This window comes from Marmota monax, unplaced genomic scaffold (genome assembly GCF_021218885.2).
Source record: "Marmota monax isolate L192 unplaced genomic scaffold, Marmota_monax_Labrador192_F-V1.1 WCK01_AAM20220418_F8-fsc00003, whole genome shotgun sequence".
In the NCBI taxonomy this organism is placed as follows: Eukaryota; Metazoa; Chordata; class Mammalia; order Rodentia; family Sciuridae; genus Marmota; species Marmota monax.
In genome coordinates, this window is record NW_026694084.1 from 16,141,721 (window position 1) to 16,162,506 (window position 20,786).

The window sequence follows — 20,786 nt, forward strand, 5'->3', positions numbered from 1 at the left end:
AGGTTCCAAGATACTTTCCACAGCTATTCTCTTGCCTGGAGCACTCTTCTCTAGATATTTTTGTGTTTCTCCCTTACCTTATTCTGATCTATGCTCAGCTGTCACTTTGTCAGAAAGTTTTTGCCTTCTTAAATAAATAATTCTTCCTAAAATAAGCTCCTTTTCTGCTTTCTGACCTCTTACACTATCTTGGTTTCCTTCACAGTACTAGTCATTACATGATATTTTATAGAATTATTTATTTATTAACATATTGCTCATCTCTCTTATTAAAATGTACACACTATGAGCAGTGATTTTCTTTTTGTTTTGATTTGTGCCTCTCTGCCCCAATGTCTATCCCTGACACAGTATGTGCTCAATAAATAAGCACTGAATGAATGAGTGAATGAATGAACATCCTACAGGTTCAGTGAGCATCCTGTGGAATGTATTCAAGATTTGTTGGTTTCATTCTGAAAAAAAAAAGACAGATTTGATGAATTCATACCAGTTATTTGGTGGATAAAACCAACCCAGAAAAAAAAAATTGAGCTAAGAATTTTACTACATAAAGTTCTATAACCATTCCACAAAAACAGCTTACATCTCTTTTTTTGCTGAAATATACAAGATTCTAACTTCTTAGAGGAGTTGTTTTTCTATTTATTTTTTTATAGCTGGGAATTTTTCTGCTAACAAAAAAAAAAAAACCCAGAAAGTTCTGTGAATTCTAATCTTGCTTGATCTCCACTGGAGAATATTAAAAAATCCCATGACCTTCAGTGAGGAAAAATGCAAAGTATTTTTCTGGCAACTGAAATCTACTCAGTAGGTAAAATGTTAAGTTTTGTCATTTTGAAACTGCAGAAGACTCAGATCAAGAAATCAGTGGCATAATTTCACATTATTTGCATTGTGATTCTAATGACATTATTGTGAACTCAAAGTTCAACTATTATGACCTTTGAGAAATCAGAAAAAAAGCAATTAAATAAAGACATGATTTCCTTGAATATGTCATAAATTGGGAATGGAGTATTATTCACAACCATCATGAACATCAAAGAAATTACTGACTTACCTTCAAAAGAGTCGCTCACTATCACTGAAGAACTATCTGCTTAAAAGACAAAATAAAGAAACAGGCATTGAAATTCACTACTAAATTCTTCCCCAGAAAGCTTTAATTTCTAACTGCCACTAAAAAAGAAAAATTATTACCTTACTCTCCTCCTGGCATAGGAACCATTTAGAACTTGCTTTTTCAAAGACAAGCTTAGGAAATATTTGATGAAGAGGTTCATTTTTCATAATTATGTGAACTATGCATAGTGAGCAGAAAAGAGGAAAAGCTTTTATGCAGAAGAATCCACAGCAGCAGAGCCCTAGGTATAGAATAGTGCCTTGGATGGACTTAAATCCAGATAGTCTAATGATAGGAGTCAAGGAATTAAGAGAAAAGAGGATAAAGCAACAGGATGCTAATTTAGAAATTTCAACTGAGGAACAGAAAAATGTTATAAAATATCAATGACTTACATTAGGTCATGTCCTGTTCTAATAGCTTTTCATATTTAATTGTCATGACACAGATACAAGGCAGGAGCTTCTGTAAACTCCATTCTATAGATGAGGAAACTGAGCCACAGATAAGCCAAGTAACTTGTCCAGTGTTTCACAACTATTGTCATGAATCTATGGTCAGTCTACTCCATTGTTCTGGGCCTGAGATGAGGCATGACGTCATGGCAGAAAGCTACAGTGGAGGAAAGCCGCTCAGTTTGTGGCAGTCAGAAAGCAGAGAGAGAGGCAGAACACTCTAGGTGTCAGGGACAAGATATAGTCCCAAAGACAAGCTCCCAGTGATCTACTTCCTCCAGTCAAACCCAAATCTGCTTTGGTTACCACCCAGTAGTTAATTCAAATTATTAATCCATCAAATGATCAATCCACTACTGAGGTTACAGCTCTCATAATCCAATCATTTCAACTCTAAATATGGCTGCATTGCTTAACCCATGAACTTTGGGTAGGAATATTCCAGATTCAAACTATAGCAATATCTTTCCAATTTTTTTTCCCAATAGAGGGAGATGGCCTTACAAATGGAAATTTCTCTTATTAAGTCATACTTTGCATATGTAATTGATATATCATTTTAATCTAGTTCTTAAATCAGTTGTTGCCCGTCACTGAGTAGGACAAAGTGCATGTTGTAGATCTTTCCAACCCCAATTCACGGCCTCAAGTCAGAAAGATTCAGACATGTCACTCAGAGGAACCATCATAAATTTATTAGAAGGGATGGGAAAGGGGGAAAGGGGACATTCTTAAAGGAGAGAGTAGATATTCTCAGACAGAAAAGGGACACCATGTCTCTCCTGCCCTCCAGTTTAATTGGGAATCCCAGGGAAGTTTCCAGAGAGTCCACACAGGTCCACTTCTTGACTTTTGATGACGGCAGATGATAGCAGACTTTCATTCAAGTCCCCACTGTGCATGACAACTCTAGGTCATTCTGGCTCATACTGATGAGTTCTAATTGGGGAATTTGTTTTTACACACATCATGTTTAGGGATAATTACCTTTATTTCCCTAAGTTTCAGGATCTAGTCTGTGAGAGGGTCACAAAATTCTCTCCTTCAGGGTACTTGTGTTCCTTTCATGGGAATTCTTTGAAGGCTGCATTTCTCCTGCAGGTAACAGGTATTTGCTGGGGAACGTGACATATCCTGTCCATTTAAGTCAGCTAGTGTCGGAGGTAAATTGCTTCCTGGAAAGGAAAGCAGGTGGGAGTCAACACAGTGGGTCTATTTTATAGAATCATTCCCTTAATGTTCCCACCACTTACATCTGTCCGTCCCCTATCAAAGTTACTATAAATTTATTCCATGTGTTTCTCAACTCTTGGAGAACCATCTACTATAATACAGGTCTTCTCAAAGATATCACAAGGAAAGTGTCCTATTTTATTCATTGCTACATCCACACTGCTGAGAATAGTACTTAACACATGGTCAGTGCTTAACAAATGCCTAGGTAGTTTAATGAATAATTTGGGATTTTGCATACATAAAAAATGTCTTTTTTGTACTTCTACTTACATAGCTTTTTTGAATGTAACTACTTCCAAACATCTTTACCAAGCAAATAAAATTGATGTGACTGATGGCCCAAATATAGACCATAAGTATAACTTCTTTTGATATTTAGGAGAGAATTTGTCTTTAAATCATTGGCTTAGTTTAAAATTAGTGAATCAGTTGCAATAAAAATTATTTCCTTTTTTTCTGTGTGTGTATGTGATATAGAGTTCTAAGCAACTGATATGCCTAAGAGTTTTGCTTTAAATTGTGAGATTTATGAAGTGGTAAGCTAGGAGTGATGTTATTATGTTATTTATCAGTTATTTGAAGGAGAAAACCAAAAAGAATATCAGCACTTCTCTGAAAATTACCTTGGCAACTTACTTCCTATTACCTACCTATTTATATTCAATGTTTTTTTAGAAAGGATTGAATGTGGCTTGCAAAATTACATAAAACACATTTAAATAGCATAAATAGAAGCAGAGTAAAAGAAAAGACAAAGAACATAAAATCCAAATAGGAATGATGCTAAAATATACTTTGCAAGATCTATATGATTGCTATAGCTGAGTCACAGTCTGGCTCTAAGTATTCTATCAGATTCACTAAAACATGGAAACCTAATCAATTACTTAAAGCACTGTGTCTATAATATAAAGCCAGCAATTTGTCAGGACAAGTACAATGATTATTGCACTAAGACCAGATAGGGTATGTCCAATAATGTTCTTGTATTTTACCTCAGTATATAGTGATAATCCCTACAGAGCACAATTTAATAAAAGTAATTCTATAAGCAGTAAATACCTTCTTTTGACTTGCCTTTTGGTATTTACCTTCTTGCCACAATCCATATCAGTAGCTGAGAATTACAATACACAGCTGATGGAACAGTCTTTTATGTAAAATATTCCTAGTTATTTTTGTTTCTGAATTACCTTTTCATTTTTCATGCAATGTATTTCTAAATATAAAGTGCAGAAAAAAACAAATAATCCCATATTTTTAACAGTGTCATTCAAGAAAGAAACACCAAGAAATTTGATTTGTATTACAACTTTTTATGTCTGCTATTGCACAAAGAAAATAATAATCTTTACCACTTGTAGACTCAGAAATATTCCACTGCCTCCTTTCTGTTTGTATTCAGTCTGTGAATTTCCCACTGCATTAATCACAGCGTTCAAAGACTAATATGATTATTAAATTATTTATGACAAAGATATGTAAAGTTTATTTTGTTTGACAAAGTCATAATGACTAAGCAAAACACAATGCTCTTATATGAAATTCTACTTTTTGATATATAATTGTTTCACCTCATAAATGTAAGGTTAGAAAGAAAATAGCTTTGTATTCAGAAGAGGATAGAATGTTCATATTCAAATTTAACAAGTCTTTGCAGGAGGGCCATATGCTAAGCACAGCACATAGTAAGGTTCCCCTCCCATTCCACCCTCCCCCCCCCAACCCCTCGCCACCCCCATCCCCCCCACCCTCCCATCACCATCCCCCCCCATCCCACAGTCCTGTGAAATGGAAGCTATTGTCCCTTTTTTACACGTAAAGACAGGTAAAGAAGATGAGGCTCTACTGCTAGGCCAGGAGACTTTTTTTTAATAAAAGATAAGAAGGTAAATATCTTAGACCTTGTGGGACATTCAGACTCTGTCACCACTGCTCAATTCTGCTGCTTTCACATGAATGCAGCTAAAGGCAATATTTAAAGAATGAGTGTGGTTGTCTTCCAATAAAACCATACTCATGAAACAGATGGCAGGCCCTTGGGCCAAAGTTTGCTTACCTCTTAAAGTCATTAGTAACTTGCTCAAGACAACTCAACCAGTAAGTATGGGAATCTATATTTAAATCAGATTTTCTTTTTTGGAGACTCATATTCTTTCTGCTCTCCTGTAGCTACTTTAGTATCTAGATACTCACATTTTAATTTTTTTTTTTTTTGAGGTACTGGGGGTTGAACCAAGGGTGTTTTTATACTGAGCTATATTCCCAATCCTTTTGATTTTATTTAGAGACAGGGTCTCACTATGTTACTGAGGATGGCCTTAGACTTAAAGATTCTCCTATGTCAACCGCCCCAGTAGGTGTGACTACGGGCATGTTCCATCACATCCAGCTAGGTATTCGCTTTAAAACACCTATTTGTGAACAACTTTGAATTGATTATTTTCAAATCTAGCCAAAATTAAATCCAGCAAATTTGTTAGAAAAATGTTTTAACTCAATCAGTAATCTACTAGTAATTTTATTTACCTGTTGACAAATAAACTTAGAAATGTTTTTAATTCAAAGGCAGTTTCTTTTCCTTTAATTAAGCAAATCAATTTCTCTGTTTATTCAGCCAATGAATATTTGTGGAAGTTTCCATAAATGTATGCATTATACTGAAATTTGGAAAAATCAAAATGAATAAAGCACTAAGTAAAAAGGGACACTGATCAAGCCCTATTGTAGTGTGCAAACAACTCCCTGGGGTATGTGCCTCAAAGGTTGATCTGGGTTTTTCTTAACAAATCTTGAAAGCATTCCCTGAAGGCAAAAAAAACCAAAACCAAATAAATATGTGCTTGAACAAAGTCCAGCACCATTGGAATAATAAAACAAAACTTAATTCTGGAAAATACAAAATTTAAAAATGCCTGATGTCTGATCAAAATTACCAAGCAGGGAAATAAATGACACATAAACAAGAAAACTAGTCCATAGGGCTGGGGATATAGCTCAGTTGGTAGAGTGCTTGCCTTACATGCACAAGGCCCTGGGTTCAATTCCCAGCAACACACACACACACACACACACACACACACACAAACAAAATGAGTCCATAGATGCAGAAATAACAAAATGATAAATTAGTAGACAAATGCATTGAAGCAGCTATTATAAATATTCTCTGTGTGATCAAGTAGGTAGAAGAAAACATAAATATGGTGAAGATGTAAAACAGACTCAGATATAACTTTAAAGTAAAAGAAAATACCTTGGGTAGGATGAAGAGCAGATTAGACAATGCAAAAGAAAATATCAATGAACCTGAAAGCAAAATACAAGCTATCCCAAATGAACCAGTGGTAAAAACATTGAAAAACAAATAGAGACATAATGACCCAAGGATGACATCAAGTAGTCTAACATTTATAATTAAAGCACCATAAAAAGAAGAAAGAACTTCTATTCTTCCCTAACCTCCTGAATCAGACTTTATAACCCTATATGCATATATGACTACAGGGCTGGTGTGATTCTACACCACGTACAACCAGAAGAATGAGAAGTTACACTCCACTTATGTATGATGTGTCAAAATGCATTCTACTGTCATGTATAACTAATTAGAACAAATTTTTTTAAATACTAAAAAAAGAAGAAGAGAACAGAATAAAGCTTTTGAAGAAATGATAACCAATAGATGTCATAGATTTGACAAAAATTATAAACCTCAACAAATATCAACAAATAACTCAACAAATGCCAACAAAAAATACTAACAAATAAATGGATTAGTATTTTATAGTTAAATACAAAGGAATGAAGAATTAACATAGACTTCTCATCAGGAACTACCCCCAAGACAAGGAAATTCAGTAACCTTCTTAAAGCATTGAAAGAATAAACTTTCAACCTAGAATTCCTTATCAATCAAAATTTATTTCATAAATTTAAAATATAACTGATAAGTTAAGTGGAAATATTTTTCAGATAAGCTAAAACAGAAACAATTCATTGGATCATATCTTCTATAAAAGAAATTGTACAAGCCAAGCACGTTGGTTCATGCCTATAATCCCAGATGCTCAGGAAGCTGAAGCAGCAGGATCATGAGTTCAAAGGCAGCCTCAGCAACTTGGCAAGCCCTAAGCAACTCAGTGAGACCCTGACACTAAATAAAAAACATAAAACGGCTGGTGATGTGACTCAGTGATTTAGTGCCCCTGGGTTCAATGCCTGGTACAAAAAGGAAGAAAGAAAGAAATTTTACAGGAAGTTGTTCAGGCATAAGAACAAAGAAATGATACCAGTTTCCTCAAAAGAATTAAGAACACTGGAAATAATAAGTAGGTAGGTACATATGAAAGACATGCTTTCCAATTTCTTCAATCCTTTTAAAAGATAATCAAATGTTCAAAAAATAATAAATTCTAGGGTCCATAATATAGGCAGAATTAAAAGGTAGGACAGCAATTACATAAAAAATAAGAGAGAAGAAAGACAAGCTTACCATTTAGTTCTTACATTCTACCTCAAGTAGTATGATACTACTTAAAGGTAGAGAGTGACTAGTGAAAGACATGCATTTTAAACCCTGGAGAAGTCACTGAAAATTTTAAGTTCTTACAAATGATATAAACCAACATAGAGGTAAAATTTAAGTAAAACAAAAACATTAGTTAATCAAAGGAGGCACAAGTAGAGTGAGGGAAAGGGAACAAATACAAGATAGTAGGAGATTGATCAAGTTGAAAATAAATACCAAGACTCTTGTTTAAAACTCAACCATATCAATAGTTACAATGGTCATAAATGCTATAAACATTCCCCAAATTGCAGATTGTCAGATTGGATTTAAGTATGAGATGCAACCAATTACTGCCTATAGGAAACAGACTATAAGTATGGAGAAATGCATAGGACCAAAGACAAATGATAGAAAAAAATTATACCATGCAAACACTAAAAACACAACAAAGAAGCAGGAGTGGATATATTATCTTAAGATAAAGCATATTTAAGAATAAGGAATATTATCAGATACATATTTCATAATCTGATACATATTTCATAATATATCAAACACATAATACTATCAGATACATATTTCATAATCAGAGGCATATTTCTTTTCTTTTTTTAAAAAAAAGATTTGTTTATTTCTGCTATCAAATAATAGAATTATGATGGTGTAATTTAACAATCCTAATTAGCTTCATTTTTAATTTTAAAATCAGGGAACACTTCATTCCATAAAACAGAATCAGTTTTCCTATGAGCCAAGCACTCATCAAGAATAATTTGATGAGTTGACATCGGATTATTCATTTTTCTTACACAAAATAAGGACAAGGGAACTTCACTATTTTGCCAGTTGAGAATGGCTGTTCTCCCTCCAATCCAGATTTCTCTTGGAGGACCAGATGTGTCAGCTTGGTTTGATTAACTCCATGTTGTTGTCCCCCCACCCACCCTGGAATATTATCTCTGTTGAAAAACTGGCTTCACAAAGAAGGTGACAGCAGGAAAATTTCAGAATCCAAAGCTTAAAAATAAGTCTTGGGCAGTGTGGGATTATTTTCTGTCTCTGGGGGGGATCATCCAGTGTCCGAGGCCTGGGAACAGAGGCAAAGTCCCCAGCCGCCCATCTAGGAGATGTCACTCTCAGTAGCGTCTGGTGTCCTGACCTGTGCTCGCCCAGGATGATGGTGGGTAAGGAGCAGCAGGTCACAGGGGCCCCCTGACCCTCTGGGAGACAGAGCTCTCCCTGGGCAGACCCTGGGACTGAGGGTCAGTGGCCAGGGGAGAATCAAGGACTGTCCCCACCTGTGGTCCCTGAGGTCCTAGGGCAGGGATGCAGGAGGCAGCCAGTGTCACAAATCGTCCCTGTCCCCAGCCAGGCCGGGCGCCTGGCTAAGCGAGGAGAAAGACAGTGTCCCTCCTCAGGCCTGGCCCCTGCGCCTGGTCTCACTTCCTCCCCAGCACTGCCTGGAAGGGGAGGAAGTGACACCCAGGTGAAGGCAGGGAAGTGAGGCCACCGTCACATTCAAGTTCAGGGTGCGACAGCTCAGTCTGCCCCCCAACACGCCCCATGCTCCGCTCCTCTTCATGGACCACGTCCCTTCTGAGAGTCACGCCCTGCCATTTATAGGCACAAGGACCCAGAAGTTCCAGAGACATGTCCATGTTTAGGCCCTCGGATCCGGAAGTGCCTCAAGTGTCCATGTTTAGGCCCCCGGATCCGGAAGTTCCTCAGACATCCATGTTTAGGCCCCCAGATGCGGAAGTTCCAAAGGTGTACGTCCATATTTAGGCCCCCGGATCCAGAAGTTCCTCAGACATCCATGTTTAGGTCTCCGGATCCAGAAGTGCCTCAGATGCACATCCATGTTTAGACTGTAGGACCGGAAGTTCCTCGGGTCTCTAGTTTAGGCCCCCGGATCTGGAAGTTCCTCAGACATCCATGTTTAGACCCCTGGATCCAAAAGTACCAAAGGTGCACAGCCATGTTTAGGCACCCGGATCTGGAAGTGTCTCAGGTGCACGTCCATCTTTGGGCCCTTGGATCTGGAAGTGCCTCAAGCATCCATGTTTAGGCCCCAGGATCTGGAATGTCTCAGGCATCCATGTTTAGGCCCCCATATCCAGAAGTTCCAAAGGTGCACATCCATGTTTAGGCTCCTGGATCCGGCAGAGGCATATTTCATAATGGCAAAATTTGACTTGTGCAACCTTAAGTTGATCTCAATAGAGTAGATTAGTGATTTCTAGAGATTGGAAAGAATAGAAGAAAGAGGAATGGAGGAAGTCTAAATAATGGGTACCAAAATGCAATTTAGTAAAGGAATAAGTTCTAGTGTGTTCTACAGCACCTAAGGTGAGACTAGTTTACAACCTGTTATATATATTTTTTAAATTTATTTATTTTAATCAGGTATATATATTGCAGCAAAATGTAGTTTGATTCATTGTACACACTTGCAGCACAACTTTTCATTTCTCTGGTTGTACACAATGAGTGTCACATCCTATGTGCAGTCTTACACATACCTAGGGAAATGTTGTCCATCTCATTCCACCATCATTCCTCCTCCCATGCATCCTCCCCATTCTCCCCGCCTCTCCTTTGCCCAATCAAAGTTCCTCCATTTTCCCCATCCCTCCTCCCTCCCCGTTTTGGATTAGCATCCAATTATCTTAGACAATACTTGGCCTTTGGTTTTTTGGGGATTGGCTTACTTCACTTAGCCTAAGATTCTCCAACTCCATCCATTTACCAGCGAATGCCATGATATTATTCTCTTTTAATGCTGAGTAATATTCTATTGTGTATATATACCACAGTTTCTTTATCCATTCATCTGTTGAAGGGCATCTAGGTTGCTTCCACAGTTTAGCTATAATGAATTGAGCTCCTATGAACACTAATATATCTGTGTTACTATACTATGCTGATTTTTAAAAGTGTCACTAAGTTCTCAGTGTCCTTTGGGTACAGACCAAAGAGTGTGGTATCTGGGTCAAATGGTGGTTCCATTCCCAGTTTTCTAAGGAATCTCCATACTGCTTTCCATAGTGGTTGCACCAATTTGCTGTCCCACCAGCAATGTATGAGTGTGCCTTTTCCACCACATCCTCTCCAACATTTATTATTGTTTGTATTCTTGATAACTGCCATTCTGACTGGGATAAGATGAAATCTTAGAGTAGTTTTGATTTGCATTTCTCTAATTACTAGAGATGTTAAACTTTTTTTATATATATTTGCTGATTGAATGTATATCTTCTTCTGAGAAGTGTCTGTTCAGCTCCATAGCCCATTTATTGATTGGATTGTTTGTTTTTTTTTGGTGTTAAGTTTTTTGAGTTCTTTTTATATCCTGGAGATAAGTGGTCTATCTGATGTGTATGTGGCAAAATTTTATGAAGACTATATTCTTCATCTTTTCATAGTTGTGAGTAGATATGACAAGAACAACTTAGAAAAGAAAAAGTTTATTTTGGGCTCACACACACACACACACACACACACACACACACACACCAGGGACAAGATATAGTCCCAGGGGATTATTCCAGAAACCATGCCCCATCTGCTACAGTTGTCTCTTTGATCAGTCTATCAAATGGATTAATCCACCAATGAGGTTACAGCTCTCATAATCTAATCATTTTACTTCTGAACATTCCTACATTGCCTAACACATGAGGTTTTAGGGGAGCAACTCATACCAAAACCGTGACAAAGAACTAGAAGACAGGAGTTTGATGGCTCTAAACACAAAGAAATAAAGATAAGGAATTCTTATCCTGATTTGATTAGTATTGAATTATTACACATTAACCCATAAATATCTGTAATTATTGTGTTAATTAAAAATTTAAAAAATTAAAAATGTACTAACATTAACTGAGTTTTAAAACAGAAAACAAAACTGGTAAAGGTTAAAAAAAAAGATAGACATACCTACCAGTTAAATTGGAAACTGCAACAGTCATCTCTCAGTAACTGAAGGAACAAGTAGAAAGAAAATTATTAAGGTTATAGGAGACATAAGCATTATCTACTAACCTCTCCTGCTTGACATTGACAAAGCATTCCACCAAACAACTGCGGATTGAGCACTCTTCAAGTATACAAAAATCATTCTCCAAAATAGAATATACTATGGTTCACAAAACGAATCTCAATAAAAAAGTTAAAATCCTGCAGAATATATTTCTTGAACACAACAAAATTTAATAGAATATCAATGACAAAAAATATCTGGAAAATTCTTAATTATTTGGCAATTAGGCAACATAACTCCAGATAACATGCATGTCAAAAAAGAAATAAGAGGCTAAATTATAATATATTTTGAATTGGATGTGTGTTAGAGTTGTGTTGCTGTTATTGTGTTAAGGTGCTATTCCAAAATCCCAAATAAAACTCCAGGTCTGTTTGAAGTAAAGACAAAGGATTTATTCTGGCCAGAGCCAAGGGAGCAGAAACTAGACAGTTCTGCAGCCCAAGACACTGAATGAGGGTGAGTGGGGGCACTTAGAAACAGAAAAAAAGTACTAAGGAAGGGGGTGGGATAGGCAAGTACAGTCATAAGACACATTTTATAAAGTGTCACTAAGTTCTCAGAATTGGCACCTTCTATACATACTCAGGAAGTAAGCTAATATCTGTTCCATAGTTTAAAGACACTGTGGTCAGGGTGCAAGTGGGTGAGGGTGAAGATGTCAGCTTCTATGTGAGTGGGGCAAATTTGGGGGGCAAATTTTGCACAGGGTGAGATGTCAGAGCAGAATGGGGTCAGCCTGACTTAACTTTCAAATCAGCCCATAACAATTGAATTATCTAACTAGTACAACTTAGAGGAGGGAAAGTTTATTTTGGATCATGGTTTCAGTGATTTAGTCCATGGTAAGTCAGTTTCACTGCTCTGGGCCCAAGGTTACCCAGCAGGATATCATGGCAGAAGAGCACAGCAGAGGAAAACAGGACATGGTATCCAGGAAGCAGAGAAAGAGGGAAAGAGGTAAGGGGCCCTGGGGAAGACAAACCATTACAGAGCACATCCCCAGTAACCCACTTCTTCTAGGTACATCCCATCTGCCTACAGTTACTACCCAGGTAGTCCACGCAAACTAGCATGGACTGGTTAGGATACAGTGCCCACAATCCAATCATTTGACCTCTGAATATTCCTGTATTAACACAGGAGTTGGGTGGGGGGACACTTCATATCCAAACCATAATAGGATGAATATGAAATTACCACATAAAATCTGTAGGAACTCTAATAAAGCAATACTTGGGAGAAATTTTAAAACATTCAATGTTCATTTACCAAATATGAATCTGTAGTCAATAATCTAAGCTTCTAATAATTTGAGAAGATAGATATGTTTATCCTGTTTAAAAGAAAACTATATCTATCAATAACATCAAAAGCTGATTGTATAGAACAATCAAGTGGATTAACTTCTATCCAGAGTGATTTTGAGAGGGGAAAAAAAAAGAAGGCTAAACCCATATATTATCACTTACTTCACACTTTATATAAAATTACCTCAAAATGTGTCATGCCTTTAATTTAAGAACTGATCCCAGGGTGAAATTTCTAGAAAAGGACATATTAGAAGATTCTTGTGGCATTGGATTAGACAATTTTGCTTGTTTGGTTTTTGTTTGTTTTGTTCTGTTGATAGAATGAAAGTAAAAAAAAAAAAAAAAAAAACAATAAACTGAATTTTATCAAATTATTTCAAAATATATGCTGCAAAATGCATCATCCAGAAAGGAAAAGTGCATTAGTAGTCAATATTTGCAAAATATTTGCCTGAGAAAGAACTGTTTGTATCCAAAATATATTGTTTTTTCTTTCAATTGGAAAATAATGACAAACAATACATTTTTTCAAATGACCACAAAAATTTGAATAGACACTTCACAATAGAAGATCTAAGGATGACACATAAGCATATTCAAAGGCTGAATGGAGGGTGTCTAAAATACCACTACACACAAGAACATCTACAATTTAAGATGAAAAATACCACGTGGGTCAGGATGTATAGCTATGAAAATTCCCTTACACTATGGACAGAGTGAAAAATGATATTATCCTTTTAGAAAAGTTTAGCTGTGTTCTTATAAAGTCAACCTCACCAACCCTTTGACCTAGCAATTCCATTTGTAGGTATTTGCCCAAGAGAAATAAAAAACTTATGTCCACACAAAGACTCCCATTTTGCATATTCACAGTGGCTTTGTTCATAAAGCCCCCAAACAGCCTACCTGTCCATCAACTGATAAATAGTACCAACAAATTGTGGTGTATTCATACAATGGACATTCTTAAATGGTTCAGCAATAAAAAGAAACAAACTACTGACATACACAAAATTGTGGATGAGCCTCAGAATCATTATGCTAAATGAAAAAAGCCAAATATAAAATGTGCATATTATATGATTCCATTTGCATGAAAAATCAAAAGGGCAAACCTGCCAACCATAGAAATCAAATCAGGGATCCCCAGAAGTTGAGAAGAGGTGGGAGGGAATTGACTGCAAAGAGGCTCAAAGGGATTGGAGAGGTGGAAATGTTCTGTATTACAATTGTAATGAGGGTTACAAGTCTATATCATGTCACTGGAACATTGAGTTGTACATTTAAAATGGATTTATTTTATTGCATGCAAATTTTATCTCAATAAAGTTCATTTGTGAAATGTGTGCAGGCACATATTCAATTACACACACATACACTTACACACACACTTTCTTATACACACCCCAATCCATCTTCCTTATCATTGCTAGGGTATTTATTATAAAACCACAACTGACTCACCAGCTAAAAATTCTCCAATGACTCTTCATTTTCTGTAGAATTGAGTATAAACCCTCTTTTTATGTCATTTACAGAAGGTCCTTTGTGATAGGTTTTCTGCCTTCCTAAATAATAGTGTTTCTACTATTAATTTTTCCTATGCCCTATCCATCTATATATATTTCTGGCAGTTCTCAGAACATGTCACAATGTTTTATGATTGCATGCTTTGGAACATACTGTTACCTTTTCTTATAATGCCTTTCAGAATTCTGCTTAAATGTCAACTCCTTTATGAAACCTGCTTGGCCCAGCCCTATCACAGTCTATATCATTTCTATAGCATTTTGTACACTAGTATCTATTTCACTTGATGGTAATTCTTTTGTGTGTGCTGGGTTATTTTCATCTTATTCATTTTGTTTCCTTAATACAAATTCTGAAAATAAATCTTAATGAAGAAAATTCTAGGACTCCTGGAAACCAGAAGGGAAATAAACAAAAGGGATAAAACACATTTGAATGCTTACAGGTGTCAGGAAATGTGCCCTAGAGATATGAGAGCTAGATATTTTTAGTTTTCTTTCACAAATGGGGAAACTTAGACTCAGTGGAAAATTAGTGTTCCTGTTATCATCTTAGTTCAAACCCAAGTCAATCTGAGTCCAAATTCCATTTTATTTTTATTATATCAGATAGAAGGAAGTGAATAGTCTATGTACTATAGTGTGATGTGGACAGAGGAGTTTTCAGTGAATGGAAAAGAGTGTTTTCAGCAGAGAGAATAGCATATGCAAAGAAGAAACAGAAGGAGAAGCATCATCTAGGCAAAGCAAGACAAGTTACAGGAGCAAAGGTTAAGACATGGAGGCTAGAGATGTGATTCTAAGTCAGATGGTCCACTCAATCCTTGGGTATCATGAACTTCTTGAATAAATTGCTTCCCTTTCCATGGGCAGAGTTGGCATTCTATAGCATGTTATAATATCTACATCATAAAACATTAAGCCCCTTCTAGACATCATTATGAATTTATGGGAGTATCACAATAAACACATCCTTTTGAGTACAAACAAACATAATTATTTAAAACACATAATATATTTTGAGTTTCCCCCAGTCGTAGTAAATTTCTCCTGGTTGTCATGGCAGGGAAGTTCACAAAATCATTCTGTAATTTAAAAATACTGTTCATCAGTCTGAAAATTAACATTTTCTTTCTTGTGCCTGAAGCAATTGTTTCTGAGGGCTTCATTTTAATTAGAAATGTCCAATTATAATAAATTCCTCTAATGAAGATGTAAAAGGACAAGAATGAAAGTAGAAGGAATGGGAACACAGAAAAGTTCTAAAGGGCAACAACTATTCAGTTTCTTATAATTGCTCTCCGAATTCAAAAATACCTCCCTCAAAAGAATGGTATCTGAATTATATATCATTTACAGTAACAATTGAACTTTTGGAGGTTTTATATGAGGTCGTACATATTAGCCTTCTGAATACTTAAGGGTAATAATATTCATTTCAAAACTCTCCAGAAAAAAAAAAGGTGTTAATCCTTCACTATTTCTCTTAGACCCTTATTTCCTTGTTCAGGTGCATTTAAAAAATCTTCAAGAAGAAGAGTTGTCAATGCCAACACTTACTCATTTTAACTTATGACCTTATATCTTAACTGTTAGAAATTTTTAATTTATAAGACTTAATTCTTAATCACAGGATCATTAACTCTGCCAGCTCTGGGTTCATGTGACACACGTGGGAATATTTCCTCACCAGCTCTTAAGATAATTGAAATTTTGAGATTCTGGCTAGACTTGAAATTACACAAGGAACATTGGAATCACTCTATTTGAATGAATCATATAAGCACATTTTCTTTTAACACATTAGCATCTATTAAGGATGGAAGAGAGCGTTCAAGTTGGTGGTCTGTATAAGTAGATAGATATAAATTCAGAAGCAGGGAAATTTTTTGACAAACTTGTCCCTGTTAATAATCAATTTTTGCTCTATTTTTGTCCACAAGAAATATAGAACTTTTAGGAAACAGGCAGTTCTTGTATTAAACATATACCTACTGTTTTTCAACTATATATTAGGATTTTTAGTTCTACAAATTTAATTCTTATACTTCTAGAGACTGCATAAGCTGTCTTCCTTGTCTATTTTAATGATAAAGAAAAAGGGGAGCAGAGACTTGACTAATGTCACAGAAAAAAAGAATCCAAGCCTATGTAACTCCAAAGCCTTTTCTTTGCTCTACATGTACATAAACATTTAAAAACGTGAAACTAGTGGTTTGAAATATTTAGCAACTTCGTTCCTAGTACCCATCTGAAAAAATAGGCCCAAATCTTCACCACTTCGTTGTAGGATATGACTTCCTTAACAAGACTCCTAATGCTCAAGAAGTAAAATAAGAATCAATAAATGGGATGGATTCAAGTTAAAAAGCTTCTTCTCAGCAAAGGAAACAACTAATATTGTGAAGAGAGAGCCTCCACCCTGGGAGAAAATCTTTATCACATGCAACTCTGATAAAGCATTAATCTCTAGGATATATAAAGAACTCAAAAAACTTAACAGCAAAAAAACAAATAACCCAATCAATAAATGAGCTAAGGAACTGAAAAGACACTCCACAGAAGAAACACAATTTATCAATAAATATATGAAAAAGTGTTCAACATCTTTAGCAACTAGAGAAATGCAAATCAGAACTACTCTAAGATTTCATCTCACTCCTGTCAAAATGGCAATCATCAAGAATACAGGCAACAATAAATGTTGGCGAGGATGTGGGGTAAAAGGCACACTCATACATTGCTGGTGGGACTGCAAATTGGTGCAACCACTATGGAAAGCAGTATGGAGATTTCTCAGAAAACTGGGAATGGAACCACCATTTGACCCAGTTATCCCACTTCTTGGTTCATACCCAAAGAACTTAAAATCAGCATACTGTAGTGACTCAGCCACATCAAAGTTTATAGCAGCTCAATTCACGATAGCTAGACTATGCAACCAAACTAGGTATCCCTCAATAGATGAATGGATAAAGAAAATGTGGTATATATATACTCGGTGGAATGTTACTCAGCTTTAAAGAAGTGTGAAATTAAGGCATTTTGCCAGTAAATGGTTGGAGTCGGAAAATATCATGCTAAGCAAAATAAGCCAATCCCACCAAACCAAAGGCTGAATGTTTTCTCTAATATGCAGATGCTAATTCACAGTCAATATTTCTTCCCACACTCTACCACACTAGGGAAGAATAGCGTTACCTTAGATTAGGTAGCAGGAAGTGATGGGAGGGGAGAAGAAAGGATGTGGGGATAGGAAAGATAGTAGAATGAAATGGACATTATTACTGTATATATATATATATATATATATATATATATATATATATATATATATAAAACTACATGACCAATATGATTCTGCAACATGTATACTCAGAAAAATGAAATTATATCTATGTATGATATATCAAAGTGCATAAGTGCATTCTACTGTCATGTATAACTAACTAAAACACATGAAAATTTTAAAGAATAAAATTTAAAAAAGAATGAAGAGAATATTTTCATTGGGAAAGTCCAAAATAATGTCTTCTTATAGAAAAGACCAGATAAAATATTCTGAACAGAAAAAGACCTAGAATGAATATATTTCTTTTGAAGTTTGTAACTGACTCCACAGTCTAAGCTTATTCTATTTACTAAGCTGACAATTAAAAATCACTCTATAGAAAAAAATTTGTACCTGTAGATCTCAGTCTAATCACAAAGGCAGAGAACATTCTCTTAATTTCATCTCGAGTATTAAAAATTGTAATGAACTTTTCTGCAGAAATATTGCTATAATACGTGGGCCCTTGTAATCCAATTATGAAAGATTACTGTGATATAATTCCATTAAAAAATAAATAAGGTACAGAATGAAACAAAGATATCCTCAGGAGATCGGTACATGTGGATGTGTGGGTAAAGAGGGATTGCTGTATAGACCTGACATTTCCTTTTCCTCATATCTTATGTGGGTGTGTTAACAATGCAAGTACCAAGGTAGTATGGACACTGCCACTGAAGGGAAGACTGTTTGATGAGAACGCAGGAGAAAGGGAGAATCAAGCATCTGAGAATCCCACTAATAATGCACCAGTCAATATTTCTTCCCACACTCTACCACTCACCCTGCAGTACCTCCTTCTCCTTTCCTACTGCCTTGCTTCTCATACAGTTGAAAATTATTTCAAAGTGAGCGTTGTCCAGAAATAGAAGTACCCATTTCCTGCCACACCTTTGGATGCAACATAGAAATTAAACACATGGACTCTAGGACCATTTGAGTTTGCATTCCAGCTTTGCCATGTCAAAGATGCCTCAGTTTCCCCACCGATTAAACAAAAATACCTCTTTCACATAGTTGTGGTGATGATTAAATGTAAAACATCTACAACAATGTCTGGAACAGAGTAGGTTTGCAATTAATGATACTGATCATTAATACTTTGAAGAAGTTGCAAGCTTTAGTCTGCAACTTCATACTGATAAAATGATAGAAATTCCATTTATATTTTCCGTTTAACTGAGGAAAAAAACAGTGTTTTGTTCTAAACTTCATCAATCTCTCATTAAACCCTCAGGGGGAAATATCTGACCTGAGTCTGAACAATATTTCAGATCTCACTGGTCACTAACTTCCCTCCACTCAAGCCTTCTTCATGGTCCTAGGCTTTATGATTATGTGTTTTTAATGAGTTGAAATAGAGCATTCACACTCTGCTGTCTTTATTTCCTCCTGTTTTTAATGGGAGTCATAAATAACCTCATTTATTTATTAATTTATTCACAGTCACAACTGACCTAATAACGTGCTAAACTTTTCATATATTAAAAAAATAGACTTGGCTATTAATGCCAACAGTTGTTTTGTTTTAAATCATCTAAACATTCAGGTTTATAAAAGATGATTCACCCATGTCGTTTTCTGGGGATTTCTAAGTCTAGCAACGGAAAATCCCACATCCGAGATCAGTTGATCTAATGGGACTAATAGAAATTAGAATAGTTTATCCTTCTACATCATCCATATTATACAATTTCTTTCCTATTTTGTCTCTGAAATAAGCCATTAGAAAAATGAAGTGCAGTAAAAATGGCATTGGATTTTCAACCCAGAATCTCTGGTTCCAAGTAATACACTGGTTTTTGCCTCTCACACATATGATTTGATAGGTTAGCCAAATATTCATGGTTCTTATTTATAAATTGAAATTGGAACCACTGGAATCACAACTGTGGTGGTTATCAGAAGTAATACTAATCATGTAGACAAAAGTGTCAATGAAGAAAAAGTTTCACACGTTATCTCTTCTGATTTTAATATTAAGTACAAAATTCCTCAGTGTTGCTATTATCTACTAGTGGTGGTTACTAAAATATAGAAGTTAAAAAAAAAGTTGAAACACGTGAAAATTTTGTTCTTTTGCTCAGATACTTAATATGTCCAGTTATATCCAATAAGCACTTTTAGTTTAGATTTACTCAATAATAAAAATTCACATCTCTAATGGTATTCCAATATTCTCTGCCATAATAAAGTCCCCAGGAAGTTGTAGTACCAATGTCTTCCCAGTTCAAACGTTGTTAAGAAGAATTCAGGTCGAGTGTCTGCTCTCTCACAAGTGGACATTTTCTTATGTCAAAATAAAGATACTGTTTTTTTAGAATAACCATTTCTTCCTAAATTGATAATGCTGGTATACACTCAGCTTCTGAAAATGGATCTCTGGCTGTCTCTTTACGAGCCAGGTGAGCTTGAGCCAATAGTGCAGCTGCACCGGGACCATGTCTCTGTATCCATAAAATGGAAATAACAGCAGCAGCTACCAAATAGGAGCATTGTAGGAGCTACAAGGAGGGATGCAGGTGAAGTGTCTGGAGCAGCACTAGGTACGGGTTCTTACGCTGGGCCAACCACTGCCCCAGTTCAACAAACTAGATTGGTCGCTGCCTTTAATACCAGAATATGGGTATTAAAGATGCCTCAATGAAGGTGATCACGGAATCAGCCAAGGCTCTCCTTAAGAACACTGAGCCTTGTCTCTCCATTTAACTAAGAAAAAGGACCTTACCTTTCTAGGCATTAGTTTCCCCATAAACTTCATAGGAATCTTCTGTTGAAAGACCTTAATCCCAAACCATTTCCAGGTTTCAAACATGGTTATTCTTAAATAACTTCTCTTTCAAAATAGGACATCAAGACTTTTGACATTTGTGGTATAAACCTGGGCAAGAAGGGGGAGGGGCTGAAGGGGAGGGGAAGGAAGAGGAGGGGAAAGGAAAAAAAGGTTCTATCTCAGTGCCTTTATTCTGAATACTTATGTTAATAGTGTCTTTCTCAGTGCCCCAAATAAAAAGATTCATAGTTTGTTTTCTTCAAGAAAATGTTACCAGAATATCAATATTTCACTCATTAAAAAAGCTAAAGGATTTGGTTTCATATAACATAATAAAATGTGGATATATACTTGAGTACAACTTTCTCAGCCAGCTACAGAGATGATGAAAACTTCCTCTATAGCCATCTGAGATCATGGTGACCCTCTGGCCTGACACAGCACCCCCACCTCCACCCAGTTTCT

At 35.9% G+C, this 20,786-nt stretch overlaps 1 long non-coding RNA gene across 2 annotated transcripts; it reads right to left on the reverse strand.

Moving 5' to 3' along the window:
* Nucleotides 1-2,254: 2,254 nt before the first annotated feature.
* LOC124107052 (uncharacterized) lies at nucleotides 2,255-20,432 on the reverse strand. Of its 2 annotated transcripts, none has more exons than XR_006856265.1 (3): nucleotides 20,277-20,432; nucleotides 11,274-11,311; nucleotides 2,255-2,756 (listed from the first exon to the last, which is right to left on the reverse strand). It is a non-coding gene; the product is annotated as an uncharacterized LOC124107052 (long non-coding RNA). The 2 variants fall into 2 exon arrangements; XR_006856266.1 differs by having other exon boundaries at nucleotides 11,270-11,311.
* Between the last annotated feature and the right edge of the window lie 354 nt (nucleotides 20,433-20,786).